The sequence below is a fragment of the Macrobrachium nipponense genome, chromosome 42 (genome assembly GCF_015104395.2).
Source record: "Macrobrachium nipponense isolate FS-2020 chromosome 42, ASM1510439v2, whole genome shotgun sequence".
In the NCBI taxonomy this organism is placed as follows: Eukaryota; Metazoa; Arthropoda; class Malacostraca; order Decapoda; family Palaemonidae; genus Macrobrachium; species Macrobrachium nipponense.
In genome coordinates this window covers 2973980-2992471 of record NC_061103.1, presented here as the reverse complement: position 1 = coordinate 2992471, position 18492 = coordinate 2973980, and the positions used below count along the sequence as shown (strand labels likewise).

Below are 18492 nucleotides of genomic sequence, written 5' to 3'. Positions count from 1 at the left end.
CTGACCATTGATCCTGCGGTGCACACCCCGATCAATCGGACAGAGGTTTGGATCCCTCCCTTGCTCTTACGACCAGGGAGGCACTCCAGGGTTGGACGAACACCAGTCTGTTCACCAAAAAGACTCAGATTCCTCCCACCAAGAAGTGAGTCTTCCTATTGTTAAAGGACCGAGGGTTTGTATTACGTATCGGAACAAATGACAATTTGTCGAAAATTGCATTTTTCCTAACTATACAAACCTGAGGTCCTTTACATATAGTCCCACCTCATGCCACCCCTCACTCTGCAACTTTTTGCATGGGCCTAAAGCAAAAGTGATTCTTCACCTCTCGGGCGCGCGCACGATCGGACAAGCAGTTAACTACCGTTCTCCCCTTGTTCGAAGCTTACGACCGTCCCAGCTGCCGCTAGTTACCTTCCTATTGTTAAAGGACCTCAGGTTTGTATAGTTAGGAAAAATGCAATTTTCGACAAATTGTCATTTTGGTTCAGCATTTTATATTAATCTTATAACTTGTGTTTCGAGTAAGTATTATTTAGTGTACAGTAATTAGTGTAGACAAGAAAATAAGTAAATTAATAACTGGCAGACCAAAAATGATAGATTTTGACGAGGGTTTGTTTATATTTCTTTCGCCTGGCAGCGTAGTTAGTGCTAGCAGCTCAGACCACCCTTGCTTACGTCACAAAACATCAAGCAAGCCTTTTATCTCAGTGGTCTTGGAATAACTAATGTCTATATTTCAATATAATATTTTAAAGAAATTATTGCTTATGCATTAAATGTAAATTAAAGACTGTAAAATTCTATTAGCAATTAGCAGTTAAAATTATAATTATATGTAAAAATAAAAGCACTTTTAATGAAAAGGTCTTTGCTAAGTACGTTTGGTAATACAGGCTGACGAAGGCGCCGTATTTAAAAGTCGTTTGCAACGAAAGATACCATTTCTCAGTGGCGTGGTTGGTTTGGTGTTTGCTTCTAACCTCGGTGGTCGCAGGTTCATTTCCCGGCCATTCCATTGATGAGTGAGAGATGTGTATTTCTGGTGATAGAAGTTCACTCTCGACGTGGTTCGGAAGTCACGTAAACCGTTGGTTCCGTTGCTGAATAACCAATGGTTCCATGCAACGTAAATACACCATCCAAACAAACAACGAAAGATAATAACTTCGAATGTCGTATCATTTTTATCAGACTCTCTCTCTCTCTCTTCGTAACTGATGTCGATGTGATATTTGCGAAGGAAAAAGGAACAGCAATAGCTTTATAACAATTACCCTTCCTTACCTGTCCAGTTCCTAGAAGACGAAGGAGGGACGTATAATTCGAAACCGTCTTTACCTGAGAATTAGACACACAAACACACACACGGTACACTTTCGGATGTTAAATAATCACGAACAAGTCAATAGGTCTAGCCACGGTCTGCTTTTAATAAAGGGGAAATGGAAGTTTCCTTTGCTGCTTGGTGTTCGCGTTCGCGCCATCTACATTTCGAATTATTTAACGGAGTTCGTTCGTATCATGGGCCTGTTTCCACTTTCAAGGAATTTTAAGGTCACCAAGGGGAACTTCAAGAAATTTTACATTTCAGGGAATTTTCAAGGAAGTTTGTTTTTTCCAGGATTTGTCAAGGAATTTTTTTTATTTTTATTTTTCCTTTTTTATTTTTTTATTTTGTTTCTGAGAGTAAACGTGATAAGAAGCATATTTTTTTTTTATTTGTTTATCCCCAATTGTTCTGTGAAATTTACTGTAAGTGCTTGAAATTAGTTAGTGTATTCTACTATTATTTTTTGTTATGTGAATGGCTCAAATTAGTCAAGGCAGAAATCAAGAAAAATTAAATGGCTGTCGAGGAAAAACAAGGAATTTTGGCAGCCCCTACAAGGAATTTTCATTTCAGCTAGTGGAAGCACTCCTGGCAGGAAAGGGGAGAACAAGTCTCAGATAGAGATGTTTGACAGGTTTACGTAAACTGAGTTTATGATGTTATCGGAGAGCAAAATAAGAGTATACTTTCAGCGAAGTAGATGCGCCTATAAGGACAACGCTTTTTCATTATTTTCATTGTACCCAATCATCAAGTCGCGTTGTTCTTACTTCCATCCGATAGAGCGTTCCGCGGCCTTTCCGCCGATGTATAACACATGCAATTCCATTATTTGTACGCCTTAATACATCTAAATGTATGTCTGTAATAAAACACAGATATACTGTCTCAGTCATTTCTGTTCGCGGTGCGAGACTGCACTACCGTAATTCTTTTTTAGGAACACCTCGAACAGAAAAACATTGAAAACCAAGGAAGGAAAGAGAGTTACTACACGTAACATCAGCAGCCGAAGCAGTAGCAGCGACTAAAGTAGCATTAACAGTTGTCGTAGCTTCTTGTACACTGCAACTTTATTGTTTTTCTTGCTTGTTTGTTTGTATGGTGTTTTTTCGTTGCATGGAACCAGTGGTTATTTAGCAACGGGACCAACGACTTTACGTGACTTCCGAACCACGTCGAGAGTGAACTTCTATCACCAGCAATACACATCTCTCACACCTCAATGGAATGGCCGAGAATCGAACCCGCGACCACAGAGGTGAGACGCAAACACCATACCATCCACGCCACTGAGGCGCTAGGTTTTTTTTTTTTTTTTTTGCGCCTCTTTCTCATATGAGTTGGGTTTTCTATGCCCTTTGTCGATTCCTTCAGCTATAGTACTTACCTTTTTGGCTTTCTTCTCTGCCTACTGTTGCAATACCATTAGTTTTTTGTTTGTGGCTTTTATATATCTATATGTAAATTACTTTCGATTTCTATTCTACGGGTGAGCTTTTACCTACTTAAATATAACATAATTAAATTTTAAAAAATTGTGCTGGCTAAAAGAAAAAAAAGTCCCAAAAATTGTGCTGGCTAAAAGAAAAACAATTTCCCAAAAAATTGTGCTGGCTAAAAGAAAAACAATTTCCCAAAAAATTGTGCTGGCTAAAAGAAAAAAAATTTCCCAAAAAATTGTGCTGGCTAAAAGAAAAAACAATTTCCCAAAAAATTGTGCTGGCTAAAAGAAAAACAATTTCCCAAAAAATTGTGCTGGCTAAAAGAAAAAAAAAATGTTCAAAAAAAAATTGTGCTGGCTAAAAGAAAAAAAAAAGTTCAAAAAAAAAATTGTGCTGGCTAAAAGAAAAAAAAAGTTCAAAAAAAAAAATTGTGCTGGCTAAAAGAAAAAAAAAGTTCAAAAAAAAATTTGTGCTGGCTAAAAGAAAAAAAAAGTTCAAAAAAAATTGTGCTGGCTAAAAGAAAAAAAGTTAAAAAAAAAATTGTGCTGGCTAAAAGAAAAAAAAAAATTAAAAAAAAAAATTGTGCTGGCTAAAAGAAAAAAAAATGTCCCAAAAAAATTGTGCTGGCTAAAATAAAAAAAAATGTCCCAAAGAGTTATATTTTTATTTTATGCTTTGCCACAGAATAACAAGACAATCATAAATCATAAAAAAATTTACTTTCTATATAAAGTTACATGCAAGACCTTTCGTCATAATCAGCCACAAAACTTAGCTGCGATCTCTCAATTTCAGACTTATACAGAGAGAGAGAGCATCTTTTGTTTATATGAAAGCCCAACAAGTGTTATAAATTCAAGATTTAACCAAATTTATGTAGGTGAAGCATCATGTGATTTTTACTTGTAAGAAAACACTGGCAACCCACATAACAAACTTGTGATTAATCCCAAAACTTATTTAAAAAAAAAAATGGGTCAAGTCCAAAGATAGTGTATAACTATTTAAAAACTCGTGGAATGACAAAACCTAATAAATTAGAATATATAAGGAACACTGTATAGTTCTACTTAACAGTTTATATATAACCATGTTTAGGCTATTAGCCTAAATACTAAAGTTATTGGAACATTCCAGTTTCAATGACAATCCCACAATCGATAATTGTGACATCCTGAATGTTACCATGTTCTATAGCCTCCTGAAGTACACCGAGGCCATGTTCCACTTGCCCAAAGGCAGCTTCGTCTTCAGCGGTCTCTTCAGGGGGATCTGCGTATCCTCCGTAAGCACCTCGCCTGCTTTCAGTCTTCTGGCCCTTCGTATAGATACGAAACACAGAACTCACATTGCCCTGTTCATAGCGCCCCGCGACAAGTCCAGCCGTGACTGGCACCTTTCGACCAAGAGGTTTTGCATCTATCTCCTCTTTCATATGTTCCAAGAGGGAGGTTCCTCCACTCCCATCTCGATGATCGTAATCTCCTCCCCACAAGTGCTCTCCAGGGCGTCCTTTCCACCACATGCGATGGAATGGTGTTTTACGAAATGATGGTCCCAACATCCAGTACACAAAGCCAAGAACTGGCGTCCTCTCACCGTGTCACCGGTTAGTCTGATGAACACTCGTTCCTTACGCACACCATTCAAGTCTATGTCCAAGAATGTTAGCGATGAGGCCCTATCCAGACAGGTCAGGATGGAATTTAGCTGTAATGGTGAAAGCTGATTAAATACAGTTACACCACTGACATTTTCAACATTGCTGTATATACTAGAGTACATACAGCTGTTCACATACTGAGCTTAACCTAACTGAAGAATGCTAGAATAAAAACTTGCATTTTGTAAACTCACAACTCTTGTTCAAATTGCGGTATCTTGATCAGGTTGGCATACAGAGTCCCTATTGAGCTATTAGCATCAGAGAATTTTAAAATAGATATTTCTGAACTCAAGACAAAAATTTTAACCCTGTATTCTTTACAATTAGACAACCACTTCTGATGTTCTAAAAGTATATATGCTTGCCTTAATCCTCAACATATGAATAAGTAAAAAAAAAAAAAGGAAGTTGAATGTTTCCATAATTTTGACTAAATTTTACTTTCAAAAAATAAACCCTTAAGTGCTGGAGGTATTTTTAGGTTCTAAGATACCATATACCAGAACTGATGTGGTCTCTATTTACTGTTTACTTGATGTAGGTATGACACTTTTTCATTGTCATGTAAGGCTCGATATTCTACCCCAATATCTATTTGGTTGCATATGTAGATTAATTACATAATTTTTAGATACACGTTACTGAATTGTGCTAAGGTCCTGTTATCATTCCTTCTTTAGATACAAATTAATGAATTGTGCTAAGGTCCTGTACCACTCCTTCTCGTTGGCATATTATTATTCTTTGTGGAAACTTTGTCAGTCCATTGTCGACCTCTAAACAAAATAACAGACTTCCAGTCCAGCACTGACTGACTGCACACAGTAACCAAAACCTATTTTCAAATTTACATTTTAATGCAAGTGATGTTGACCCTTCATGTGCACACCAAAGATTAAAAAATTTGCTTGTACTTACAGACACAGCTCGAGATCCTACAGGAACTGTTTTGATTTTCCTAAGGGCATAAACTAGAACGCGGCCTCCATTGGCTTCCAAGTGAGAGTATACGCGTTCGCCATTAACGTGGTGTTGAGCCAAAAGATGTCCACATGGCCTGGCTTCGTTTTCTGCCATGAGTTTCATGAAGACAGTGCAGAGTAAAATTTCCTGAAGGGAAAGGAATTTTGGCTTAATAGACAAATGAGTGGGAAGAGGGCACGTATCATAACCAGCATTTAGTTATCTAAACAATAAGAATATTCTCATTACACAGAGGAAGGCAGCAATACGGTACCAACCTCCTGACCAACTAAATTTAATATGACAATTTGTCCAAAATTGCATTTTTCCTAACTATACAAACCTGAGGTCCTTTTACAATAGGAAGGTACTAGCGGCAGCTGGATAGGTCGTAAGCTTTCGAACAAGGGGTTCGGTAGTTAACTGCTTGTCCGACAGGCGCGCGCGCGCGACTGGTAGGTAAACAAATCACTTTTGCTTTTGGCCCAAGCAAAAACTGCAGAGTGAGGGGTGGCATGAGGTGGGGCTATGTGTAAAAGGACCTCAGGTTTGTATAGTTAGGAAAAATGCAATTTTGGACAAATTGTCATTTGTTCCGACACGGCATACAAACCTTCGGTCCTTTTACAATAGGAAGACTCACTTCTTGGTGGGAGGAATCTGAGTCTTTTGTGAACAGACTGGTGTTCGCCCAACCTTGGAATGCCTCCCTGGTCGTAAGAGCGAGGGAGGGATCCAAGCCTCTGTCCGATTGATCGGGTGTGCACCGCAGGATCAATGGTCAGACCTCTGGACCAAGTACTAAGAGAGAGGCAAGCGTATCTCTTCGTACCAGCAAACAAGAACAAGTTCCTATTTGCAAGAGGCAACATAACGTTATGGTTTGTCTCTTGTTGGCATCCACTTCCCCCCCCTTGTAGGAGGAAGTGGTGGATATTCGCTCCCATCCCTAGTGAAAGGGATAGGATGGGGCTCTGTCGAGTAGCTCACCGGCATCTCGTCCTTATCCAGCAAGGTGATGACCGTATCCCCCTACCCACAGGTAGAGGGGTAGAAAAAGATAGGAAGAGAAGCCAGTCACTCTCTCATTCACTTATCTATTCTTACAGTCACACCAGGACTCGATGCTGTTCAGCCTGCTAGGGTCTGGGTTAGCTAGACAACGTGTTGAGCAGCCACCACGGGTCCTAAGGAAAACGATCCAAGGACCTGTGGGCAACATCCAAAAGGTAGAAGGAGGTGCCAGTGGTCTGGTTGTACCAGACCCCTGCCTTCAGTACCTGCGCCACGGAGAAGTTCTTGTGTAACTCGAGGGAGTGTACTTCTAGGTCATCTTGGTGCTGACGAAGAGTCTTCAACACTCAGCCTGGGATGTCGAGTTTCTTCAGAAAGCGCGGTCGCGCTTTCACAGGACAAAGCAGCATCTCCTTCGCATCGAAGGCGGTGAAGTCCATTAGGGAGGGGATTGTGAAGGACTCTAACGATCGTCAGGAACCGAAGGGTTCAGAGTCTCGCTACGAATTCGGTACGAAATCGAGCGTCACGAATCCCCATCCCCTGGATGCTTGACTTCGCAGGAAAAGTCATGCAATTACCTCAGAGGAAAAGAAGGGAATGGTCGTATGACCTATCCCTCTTCTCGACTTCGGTGATGTCCTGTACCCATACTGGTCTATCCGTCTGCCGCGACGTTGTTGTTCTCGGTAGTGGATAGGACACCGACACTCAATGGTGGGGTGTCGATGGTATGGGTACTGTGACAAAGCCGTTAGGACGAAGAAAAGATTGTTATGGAACAACCGAACTAAGTCCACAGCGAAGTTCGTAACAGACTTGGGCGCTCTGACAGCTGCCTACTGACTGCGTTCGGTAGGAGGCAAGTTGTCCAAGCACCCGAGCAAGTCACGTGACCTTCGCCTTTTAAAAGGGTTATGCCAAGAGGACTAAACAAATAATTTGTTCGTCACCGATGCCAGAAGGCAAGGTGATGACTCTCTTAAGGCATGTGCCCAACAGGCGAAAGTCAATTGCCTTCTAGAGACCGAGGTCCTTGATGGCAAGATATCTCATAGTATAGTTGATTCTCGGGTAAGGAGAAACCACACTATGTGACGTTGAAGACGAAGGTGTACAGAAAAATGCAACCTACGTCTTCACAGCTGAACCGAGAGAAGGATTCTCAAGATTCTGAACTGTGCTACAAAGACTGAGAACGCTAACCGCTATGATTGCTGTCCGGTGAGGATCGTAGTTGCAATAAAAGCGGAGCGCTTCCAGTAATGAAGACAGGGAACTACTGCCTGAAGAACTGCTTCTCATGGGCTGAACATTTGGAAGTAGAGCTGTCAGGTCGGAGAGTAGGCGATGTCTTCTGACATATCTGTTAATTCGGGGCGAGCAATGAAATTGCACACCTACGAATACGAGATATTTTGAAGACAAACTCAGATGTCTGCAAAAATCATTCGCATTATCGCAGTGCGATGCAGCGGTTGACTAGTACAGACTTCTGTTACCGTGCGGTAAACAGAAAGATGAAAGAGTCCAAGAGATATCTCTGTTGAAAATTCTCGCAATGTCGAGGCGATGATCGAGCGTCACAGCAGTAGATGGTCCTTCATTATTGCGAGAATCTCCGTTAATCAGAGACCTAAGTCCATGATTGTTGGGCAGAGATACGGTTCGGTAGTCAATCCAACCAGGGGAGAGAGACGTAACCGACCGTGCATCTCCGAGACCTAGCTGATACTGAGCCGCTATCAGGCAGTTCAATACGCAGTAGCTCTCGGTGACTCGTCATCCTGAGTTGCCAGGTAATCCATTATTCCACGAAGGAATGCGTTCGGCTAGAACCATCGAGCATAAAGAATATGCTCGAGCAATTATATTTAACCGAAACGGATTTCGGTAAATACAAAAGCTGATTTGGTGTTGTCATGACAATACAAGTATCTAAAATCGAAACTGATAACTGCTGGGAGGTTGCAGGCAACCCCGAGTTGCAGTTCAATTAAGATACAATTCGTCTCGGTCACAAACCGTAGAGTTAACTACGGTATGCGCCTACCCCACGGACAATTCAACTGTTAAAGAATCATGTCGCGAGGGTAATATACGTAGTATATTGTAGGTTCTGTACCACGACCTCCATCCTAAAATCTTTTCCCCTCGAGGAATGAGAATAAGGATTGGAGATCGACCGCCTTCGTTCTCTAGTCAAGAGAGTGAAGGAGAAGTCTTTCCCAAAGGAAAGCTTCAATGGTGAACAGAATACCGAAGACGATAGTTCAAGCCAAACTGGAAGTTCCCGTCCGTTCTTCTCTATTCCAGGTTAAGCGGCCTACTGTGAGATACTCTTCTTTCAGCAGCAGTCTTCTCCAAATGCTAGAAAATTACAGGAATTCGAGCATAAGCGAGGTTCCCGATTATCGTGTAACAATTATCGGGGATTCTCGCTCACTTTGGACCGTGGTCTCGCCTAAGTGTTTGGAGATCGTAAAAAACTTGAACACTCTTGAGTGCGCTAGAAATTCCGTAGAATTCTAAGCACTCTGCGAAACCCCCACCGAATTCGTCAAACGATATCGGCTGGTGGTCCTCTCGATTCCCGTAGAAATCGAGAAAGGGGCAGGATCCCTCCTCAATGACCGGGGCTTACGTCAGGTAGGACCCGAAGTCCCCCCCGGTAGCGCAGCCCCTAACGTGGGATCTTACAGAGAAATCTCTGTAGGATCCCTCCCCTTTCCCTCGTAGCCGTAAGGAGAGAGGGAATGGGGGAGGAATTGGATACTGGCTCGCCTTCCCAGCGGAACTAGCAGTTGGAGAAGAAAAGGAGCAGCCATCGCCTTACGGCGATGGCCTCTCAGAGCCTGGGAAAACGTATCGTCAGGAGAAAACGTTTTCCCCTTTTCCGAGGAGGGTTACGAACTCATACTGTAGGTAAGTGTCTGCCGCCACTGTGAACGTCGTCTGGGTGGGGCTGATCGACACCTGACAGGAGAGAGCTGATACCGCTCCGACTCATTCCAGTCCTCGTCGAGGTCGAAACCTCAGGAGGACCGAAGGGGTATTTAAATACGTTGTCCGAAGACACGTAGAAACGCCTCTGTCGCAGTAGAGGAGGTGAAGTAGCTTGTTCGACCGGCCAGAACTGAGAGAGCCTTCTTGTCCGGAGACGAGAGACTACCTGGTTCAACACAGTCGGCAAGCTCCGATCGCGGCAGACCCACCGTCGATTTGGGTTCCCTCTCGGGCCCCAAAACGACTCGAGCCGAGACGTGGCTCTGCTGGTGGAAGCGGCGATCCTTCCCCGAGGTCATTGTGCTGACGAATCAGCGCCGTAACCTCGGCAAAGTTCCTCTGGATCTCGGAAGTCACAGCATCTTGCAGAGTGGGACCGTTAAGCCCTTCGAACAAGAGCATATTCCGAGAACCTTCCTCCTAAGAAGGGGGAACAGCGACAGCCCTCTCGGTCTTCCCCATCCACTTGCGCATACGTCCTGGCCGGTCCAAGAACCGTGCCTGGCACGTAGGGCGTCGTGGTGGGATCAATGAGGGGCGCACCCCTCACGATCACTCCTCAATACCTCGCTCCTCCCGGTGTAACCCGAGGAGGTTGAAGGTACGGGAGAGGCAGACCTGACGCTCCCTCGTTGCTCGCTGGCAGAACCAGCAGGCTTGGAGGGCTGCAGGCCGATCGCTCAACACCGCGGTGGCGATCGAGCTGCAGGCCTGGTCGAACCGTCTCGCTGTGGAGAACGGCTGGACTGAGCACAGCGGCCCCGATCTCGAGTGTCAGAAGAGCTGGTGCTGGTTGCCGTACCCGGTCGCTTTCTGTGAGAGCGACGGTCAGCGACCTGCAGGCTCCACTGTCACAGTGAGACCGGTGCTTGTCCTCACGGCACGTCACGTCGCTGGTTCCAGCCGTGGCTGGCACCGGCGAACGGGAGGACCTCTTCCCAGCCTCAGCCCGTGGTCGGTCCGTGGACCGTCACGTCCCCGGGTAGCCAGCTGTTCGCCGCGAGAGTGAGAGCTGGTCTGGTGAGAGTCGCATGAGCGGCTGTCACCAGTCTTCCAGCCCCAAGTGCCGTGAACCTGACGCTGAGCGGACTCAGAGGTCTGGTTCCTGGCTGCACGGTCGCTGGTAGACGACCGTACACTCGGTACCTCCCGCGAACGAGAGGCCGAGACGGACCCTGATGCAGTGGCAGAACCACTGACACCAGGCGAGGAAGTACCGGTGTTAGCCGGTACCCCTCTGGTCCCCGTAGTCTTCTTCCTTGCGGAAGAAGATACGGGGCCCCGCTCCCGAAGGAGCAGGAGGACCAGCGGAAGGAACCCTCCCGTCCCACCGAGGTGAGACGGGTCCCGAGAAGCTCCCGAGGGAGACTTCTTAGGAGGGAGGAGGCAACCTTCTTCTTCCTCGGCTGTGAAGCCTTAGAAGTCGAAGGGGAAGAGGCGGCAGCCGACGACGATGAAGAAGATGAAGACGACGACGACGACACCTTCCTCCTCTTCTTCGTCAGCTTCCTCAGGACAGACGTAAGATCTGCTATCCAGGGCGGAGCCGGGGCTGCTGTAGCCGAAGCCAGGGCAGCCGACGCACCTGTACAGACAGACCAAAGTCTGGGGTAGTACCACCACGAACCGGGACGACATCAGCAGGTATGGGCATCTCAGGAACAGCAGCACAGCCAGCACAGCATCGGTAGGGACAGCCAGCGCAGCAACGGCAGGGACAGCCAGCGCAGCAACGGCAGGACAGCCAGCGCAGCAACTGCATGGACAGTCAACCCAGAATCGGCAGGTACGGCAGGTAGCACCGGAAACGGACAGGAAGTGGAGCAGCAGCCAGCAACATCCTGGTACCGGCTGGCAGGTCCAGGGGCGAGCTCTCTAGGCAGCGGAAGTGTGGTCGCTGCAGCGCGGCAACCACGAGCGGCGGCGGCACGCCCCCCTCTCGGTACGGCGAACGGCACTTCACAGCGGCTGTAGGCAAGACTGTTACCACGTGAGGCGAGTACACCAGGTGAGGAGGGACGTCGTCACCTGGTTGCGTGGTCACCACTCCATGGGTGACCGCAGTAGGCCCGAGACATAGAACCGCAGCCCCTGGACACTAGCACGCCCTGCAAATGGAAGGACGCCCATACCTCACCAAGGTCCACCCTCGTGGCAGTAGCACCTGCGGAAATAACAGTAGTAGCGATTAGTGGGGGGGGAAGTCCCCCTCGCGCGGGGGGTGAGCCCTCTCCGCCCGAACGAGTGGAAGACCCTAATACAATTGTACATCGGGCACCGAGCGCCCTCCCCCGCGCTCGACGATCGGGCAAGGAGAAGAACGCCGATAACCTCTCCCCCCCCCCAAGGGGAAGGGCCATCTGTGGGAGCTGAGCGGGTAGTTCTCGTTCCCCACCCCGCACAGTACCCATGTACCCAACAACAATATAAGAGCCCGAGAGCAATCGTGCCATCGGCCCGAATGCAAGGGCATAAGGATCAATTCCCTGACTGAGCGGAACTTGAACCAAATAAATATTGATGCAATCAATAATAAGGAATAAAATGAAAATGCATCTTGCATTACGATTCACTTCACAATGAATAAGGGCTCGGATCGAGCGCATTTGCGCCCTCGGTACCGAGCGCAAGGGTAAAAGGATCCATTCCTTACCTTTATGGATCAAGGTTTATGGAAACCTTGATCCATAATGAATTTTGATGCAATCAAAAAATATATGAAAATGAATAGAATACTGCGCTTGCGATTTCACTTCATACAAATAAAAAGGGAAGGATCAATTCCCGGGAAATAGCGGAAACATTGATCCCAGTAAACAATGCAATCTCAATAAAAAATGAAAATGAAAAAGAACTGCACTTGCGATTTCACTTCATTCAAAATAAAAAGGGGAAAGGATCAATTTCCGGGTAAGCTCGGAAACTGATCCAAAATGAGTATTGCTACAATCAAAATAATATATGAAAATGAAAAAGAATACTGTACTTGCGATTCCACTTCCATACTGAATAAGTTTTTCCAACCCAAATATACGCTCGGAGCGAGCGCTCCCGCCCTCGGCACCGAGCATACACAATACGAGGATCATTTCTGGGAAAATGAATTCCCGCACTTACGCCCTTCAGTCCCGGCACTCGGGTAATCGGAGGGCGTGGTGAAACCAAGATCCTTTAATTCACAATTGAATTCAATGGGAATAAATATGAAATGATTGTACTTACAATTCAGTTTCACTAGATAAATAGAAAAAGAAAAACACAATCATGCGAAAGCAACGACGATGAAGCGGGCAGAGAGCGATGATACACGTCCACACGCCAGCAGGCCGAAAGCAAAAGTGATTTGTTTACCTACCAGTCGCGCGCGCGCCTGTCGGACAAGCAGTTAACTACCGAACCCCTTGTTCGAAAGCTTACGACCTATCCAGCTGCCGCTAGTACCTTCCTATTGTAAAAGGACCGAAGGTTTGTATGCCGTGTCGGAACAAATGCACAATTCTGAAGCATTTTTAGGCAACTTATCTTTATACACAAAGACTAAAGGTATTTCCCCTAGGCACTCCCAGAGTATACAGGCAATCTTCCCATGCTCTTAAAATAGGCTTAAGACTGGGGAAGGACAGGAGACCAGAAGGGACAAGTCAGTCAGTGACTGGGCCATCTAAGCTACACAGGTCAGTTCTGGCCAATGTTTACTTAGCTGTCCAAAACCCTGAAGATCACCGTTCCATTTTCGTAATTAAGCAATTCGTCTACCCTGGAGGTGGTTCTGACCCTCTCTCTACTCTTCTTCTCTCTGTCCTTCACATCCAAAAAGGATGTAAGGATGAGAACAAATACAATCTGTGCCCCTTTATAGATTACAAAAAGATATCGGGCCAAAAAGGGTTCACTGTTAGTACCCCTGTGAAGTCATGGCCCAAGGATTTTAGGCAAACCTGAATGCTTGGTGCCAAGTTCACAATGACTCTCAATAGTATTTCATAAGAGGGTATGGGCAGATACAATGAGAGACAGAAGTGCTATGTCAGTTTGGGAGGTGTGAAAAATATGCCACATTCCACACTACATGTAGACAATAAAAACTGCCACCACTACAAAAGGGATCCCAAGTCTGTTCCCTTTTTGTGATCTACAACACACACACATAATTGTCTCAACATAGGCCAACTTACTTAAAATATGGGTTTCATTCTACTGACAATTATTCTCTGTAAACTGACTTCAGCAATTTTGTTCCTATGATTATGTGGTCAATTATCTCAAACAAAAAAAAGTTAATTTCCTTATTAGAGAGAAAACTCAGAGCTTAAAACTTGTACATATACCGTATTGACCTGTCTGAATAAATAACTTGGTTCTAATCACAAAGACAAAAAAAAAAAATTTCTCACAAAAACCTAGAGATGGTGGGTAACATTCATCTTAAGGTTTAAATCGACGGCAAACTGGACATTAGGGGATGACCCCTAAAAAACAATAATAATAATACAACAGCACAAAACCATTAATTCACAAATAAAAACATATCACTCATGGAGTAATTACACAGCTAATGATACCAGTGTCAACACAGTTATGATTATCTCCACGTTATTGATTTATTACCTATTATTTCAAAGCATAAACCAACAAAGAGGAACTATACTGACCTTGGTGATGTTTACCACTTTTCTTTGATCCAGTGTTCCCATTAAATTATCTTCTTGCCAGACCTGAGTCTCCATACATTTACTCTCAACAAGGTTTATAGCTGCTAAGGCCTCTGGCAAGTTTTTTACATTTGGTAGGTCTTCTACTACTGCATTCAAGCCTTTTATTTTCTTTAATCCAACCTCTTTCATCGACTTGACACGTTCCTTTTCTGTAAGTATAGACTCAAAGGCCGCTTGCATCACTAAGGAGAAGGAATCCAAAGATTCTTCATACTTTGTTAATTCAGTCAGTGTGCTCTCAAGTGCCTCCTGTGCACTTTTTGCCCCATCTTTCTGAGCTTTGTTCATTTGACCAAGTGCTTCTGCCTTTGGAATGAGGTAACATTTATTCTGACTGTGTTCAATTTGACCACACCTTTCACACACCCATTTTAAACAGAGAGCACAGTAATGGGATGGTTTTATCCCAATTTCCAGACACCTGCTGCCATGAGGTGACCTTTCTTGAGAAAGTGGCCTATCCCTTTTTCTTGCATTTTTCCCTGGTTCGTCTGAACCAACTGTCACTACCTGTTTGGAATGTTCTGATGATTGTCTACTTAATCTGTTTTCCTCTCTCCTAACATCTGCACTCTCTTCCATATGCATTGCCTCAATAATACCTTGTAGTTGATAATTTGTTGTATAATCGTGAAATTCTCGCTTATCTTCAAACTTTGCTCCACATGTTTTACAACGAGGAGTTCCTTCAAGAAGTCCCATTAGGCAGATGGAGCAAAAACACTGTGGCCACATGGCAAACTCTTTGGGATAAGTTCCTTCAGATTATAAGGGTTTTGGCAACTTGTGCACACCAGTGTTTTTCCTGTCAAAGAAAAAAAGAGAACAGAAAGGGGATCAATCAAATGTGTCTAGCGATAATTATTTATCAAGATCAAAGCAACTGAAATTTAAGAGATTGAAGGCTTACTCCTTGCATTTCTGACAAAAATCACATCTACCCTACCATACCAGGGGAGCACTCTTGTATATCACAACATACTGATGTCCTATAAAGTAAAGGGAACTGGCAGATGCAACACCACAGTACATCACTTAAAATAATAGAGAACCACAAAACATATGACATTTTTGACTTGACGTTTTCCACTGTACGTAACCAATATTTAGTTTAATCCCTGATACATTTTGTAATCAAGTTAACTAGCTGCCTGTGGCAATGCACCTCATTTCAAATGACAAGCACAGTCCTAGGAATGAGAACTGCTTGCATCTACACCAAAAATACTTACAATATTCCTTCGCTGTCCCTTGGGTTCAGCCCTTCAGACAAAATGGTCTGCCTGCCCATATTGCCCACTTGTCCATTCACTTCTCTGCGGTGATAAACTTCACTTGTACCACTATTTCACGATCCCTGACACTTCTGTCTCCATTGTACTGCGTGGCATAGAGGCCTCCATAATGACGATATTGCCTCGATGCTGTTGACCTCGGCCTCCATATGATGTTTGTCGCCTGTCATATCTCTTGTCACTATCAATCCATGATCCTCCTCCTTGGTACTTAGCATTATTTCCGTAGTTCGGCTTTCCACTGCCTCTCCTATCATACTGATTGGCACGTTCGGACTTACTGTCTTCATTCCTCAGTGAAAAAGGTACACCCTTAAATTTGTTTTTCCCCATGGTTTCAACAGGGGTTTAACTCTAAGTCTATGGTTTTTTCAAACTGAAAAGACAGAGAGAAAAAAAGGTGAGGATAATTGCATAGGTCCAAGAAACACATAGCCCTCTTAAGATATTTTACCTTGATCACTAAGTGTCAAGTTACCCATGCATAATTGACAACGAGTTCAGCATCATTTTATAACCTGAATAATTGCATTACATCTTAATACGTTCAAATAACCAGGAACACAGAGGCAAAACATCGACATCACAGGTAAAAGTTAAGTATATCTTAGTTTTATCAGACCACTGAGCTGATAAACAGCTCTCCAAGGGTTGGCCCGAAGGACTAGATGTTCTTACGAGGCTACGAACCAATCAGTTACTCAGCAACTGAACCTATTGTGGGATCAAAAGTACACAAAGAAATGACTTTCTATAAGCAGAAATAAATTCCTCTGACTCCTTGTAGGCAGAGCAGGGGAATCGAACGAATGGCAGGCTTATTCGGACCATGGCTGATTCGGACCATTTACTAGGCTGATTCGGAGAATTCTTTAGGCTAATTCAGACCTTTGTTTTGGCCGATTCGGACGCATACAAATAATTTTATATTATAGCAATAATAATAAGGAAACCTTGCATGAGCTTTCAGGCAAGGTGTGTGTCATTGGGTCAGTTAGAGTTTACGGATTATGTTGACCTAACATGGTTGCAGAGTCAGGTGTGGAAAATGGAGAGCTGGCCATTGTTTGGGCTTGGGAGCAGTATTAGGACAAACAACGATATGAAGGGAAAATGGAGAGCTGGCCATTGTTTGGGCTTGGGTGCAGTATTAGGACAAACAACGATATGAGGGGTGGCATCATAAGCTGAACAAAAAAGCCAAAAAAGTAACCTTGCATCTTATTCACTTATATCTTTAATATACTTAAAGGCAAAGGAAATACCGAATCGGGTGAATTAAGCTTGTCAAAGAGGGCAAATTAAAGAGACGTCAGAGAAAGCAGGTCAAGGAGCTACAAGGGCGTGTCATGAAACTCGTGCGAGGACTATGATGAAACTAAAGGTGGGCGAGGACTGATAATGAAACTGTGCGAGGACTATAATGAAACTGGTGCGAGGTATAATGAAACTGTGCGAGGACTATATTGAAACTGTGGGAGGACTATAATGAAAGGAAAATAACAACTGGTCAGCTACTGAAGAAATGTGCACATATATACTATGCGCCAGTGTAAACCAAGGGGCTATTTCGGGTGAATTTGGGTTAATTTGAGCTTGATTTTTAGCTTTATTTTTACATGAGAGCAATATATGTAACTGTACAAAATAAATGGTCCTAGAGAGAGGAGTGGATTTCCATTGCTCCCCCAATATATTTTCATAATAGACTTTGGATTGATTATGGATTACAAACATTGACACAATATTATAAAACAATGTCACATTAAGTAAATACATAGTAGCAGTGGCAGCTCGTCAGCTGGCACTGCGAAACTGCAGCACCCTCTATATTATAGATTTCATAATATATATGCACAAAATTATGAATATATACATGGATGTGAGAAATTAGGTATAGATTATCAATAATCCTTTAAAAATGATTACCATTCTCTGTTCTGGTAAAAAAAAAAAAAAAAAAAAAAAAAAAAAAAAGAAAAAAAAAAATCACTGGGAGCACTGCCCTCTCGAGCAGTGTTAGCCTAGCTGTTGGAGGGCGAAGGTGAGATTTGAAATTCATCAATAGCCTAATCAGTATGTAGTATTAGTGAAAGTGATCAAATTAGTGACGATACTAATGATATGTAATGTAATGCAGAATAAGCAACTCAGTGGTGAGTAACAATAAATGGGAAAAAATGATAACCACAATAATGTCAATGGATACTCAAATTCAAAAATAGCTTTCGACAGCGATTCTGCTGCCTTCCTCAGAGAGAGAGAGAGAGAGAGAGAGATGAGAGAGATGCGGAGATGAGAGGAGACGAGAGGAGACGAGAGAGAGACTGAGAGATAGAGAGATGAAGAGAGAGAGAGAGAGTGTTTTTAGGTGGGTGTTCTTTAGTCCTTTTTTTTATATAGGCCTATGTTATTTTATTTAACTGTCATACTCAGTTTTGTATCTTTATGTTTTTGTTTTCGAGTTTTCATTCTTTTTAATGATTTTTACTTTGCTACGCTTAGTTTACATAAATTTAATATTTTTATGTAATCTCATATTCTCAATTTTCCGTCAGTCCGTCCGTCAGTCTCTCCGCTGCAGAAATAAGTTACTGCTTTGAAATTTTAGTATATTAATACTTTTTCAGCTTTGGTTTACAGTTTCAAATTTGATTAGGGTAATCATCCATTAGTAATCAGTCATTGCCCAAGAAAAACAGACAATCAGTAATATGAAAGACATTAAGTTTTCGGCATTGTTAATAGTGTCATATATATTATATATATATATATATTATATATATATATATATATATATATATATATATATATATATATATATATGTGTGTGTGTGTGTGTGTTGTGTGTGTGTGTGTGTGTGTGTGTGTGTGTTTATATTCAGTTAATATCAAGGAATTGAAAAAAAAAAAAAATGTAACAGCAACCCCATGAATGATAGGCAGGAGCCGCCAATGCATAATAGGTCCGAATCGGCCAAAAAGATGAAGGTCCGAATGAGCCAGTACATGGTCCAAATAAACCTGTTCCCAATCGAACCAGGACCCC

General features: G+C 43.4%; 1 pseudogene; it reads right to left on the bottom strand.

Annotated features, from left to right (window-relative positions):
- Positions 1–3429: 3429 nt before the first annotated feature.
- Positions 3430–14944, bottom strand: LOC135212939 (uncharacterized; annotated as a pseudogene).
- Positions 14945–18492: the final 3548 nt, after the last annotated feature.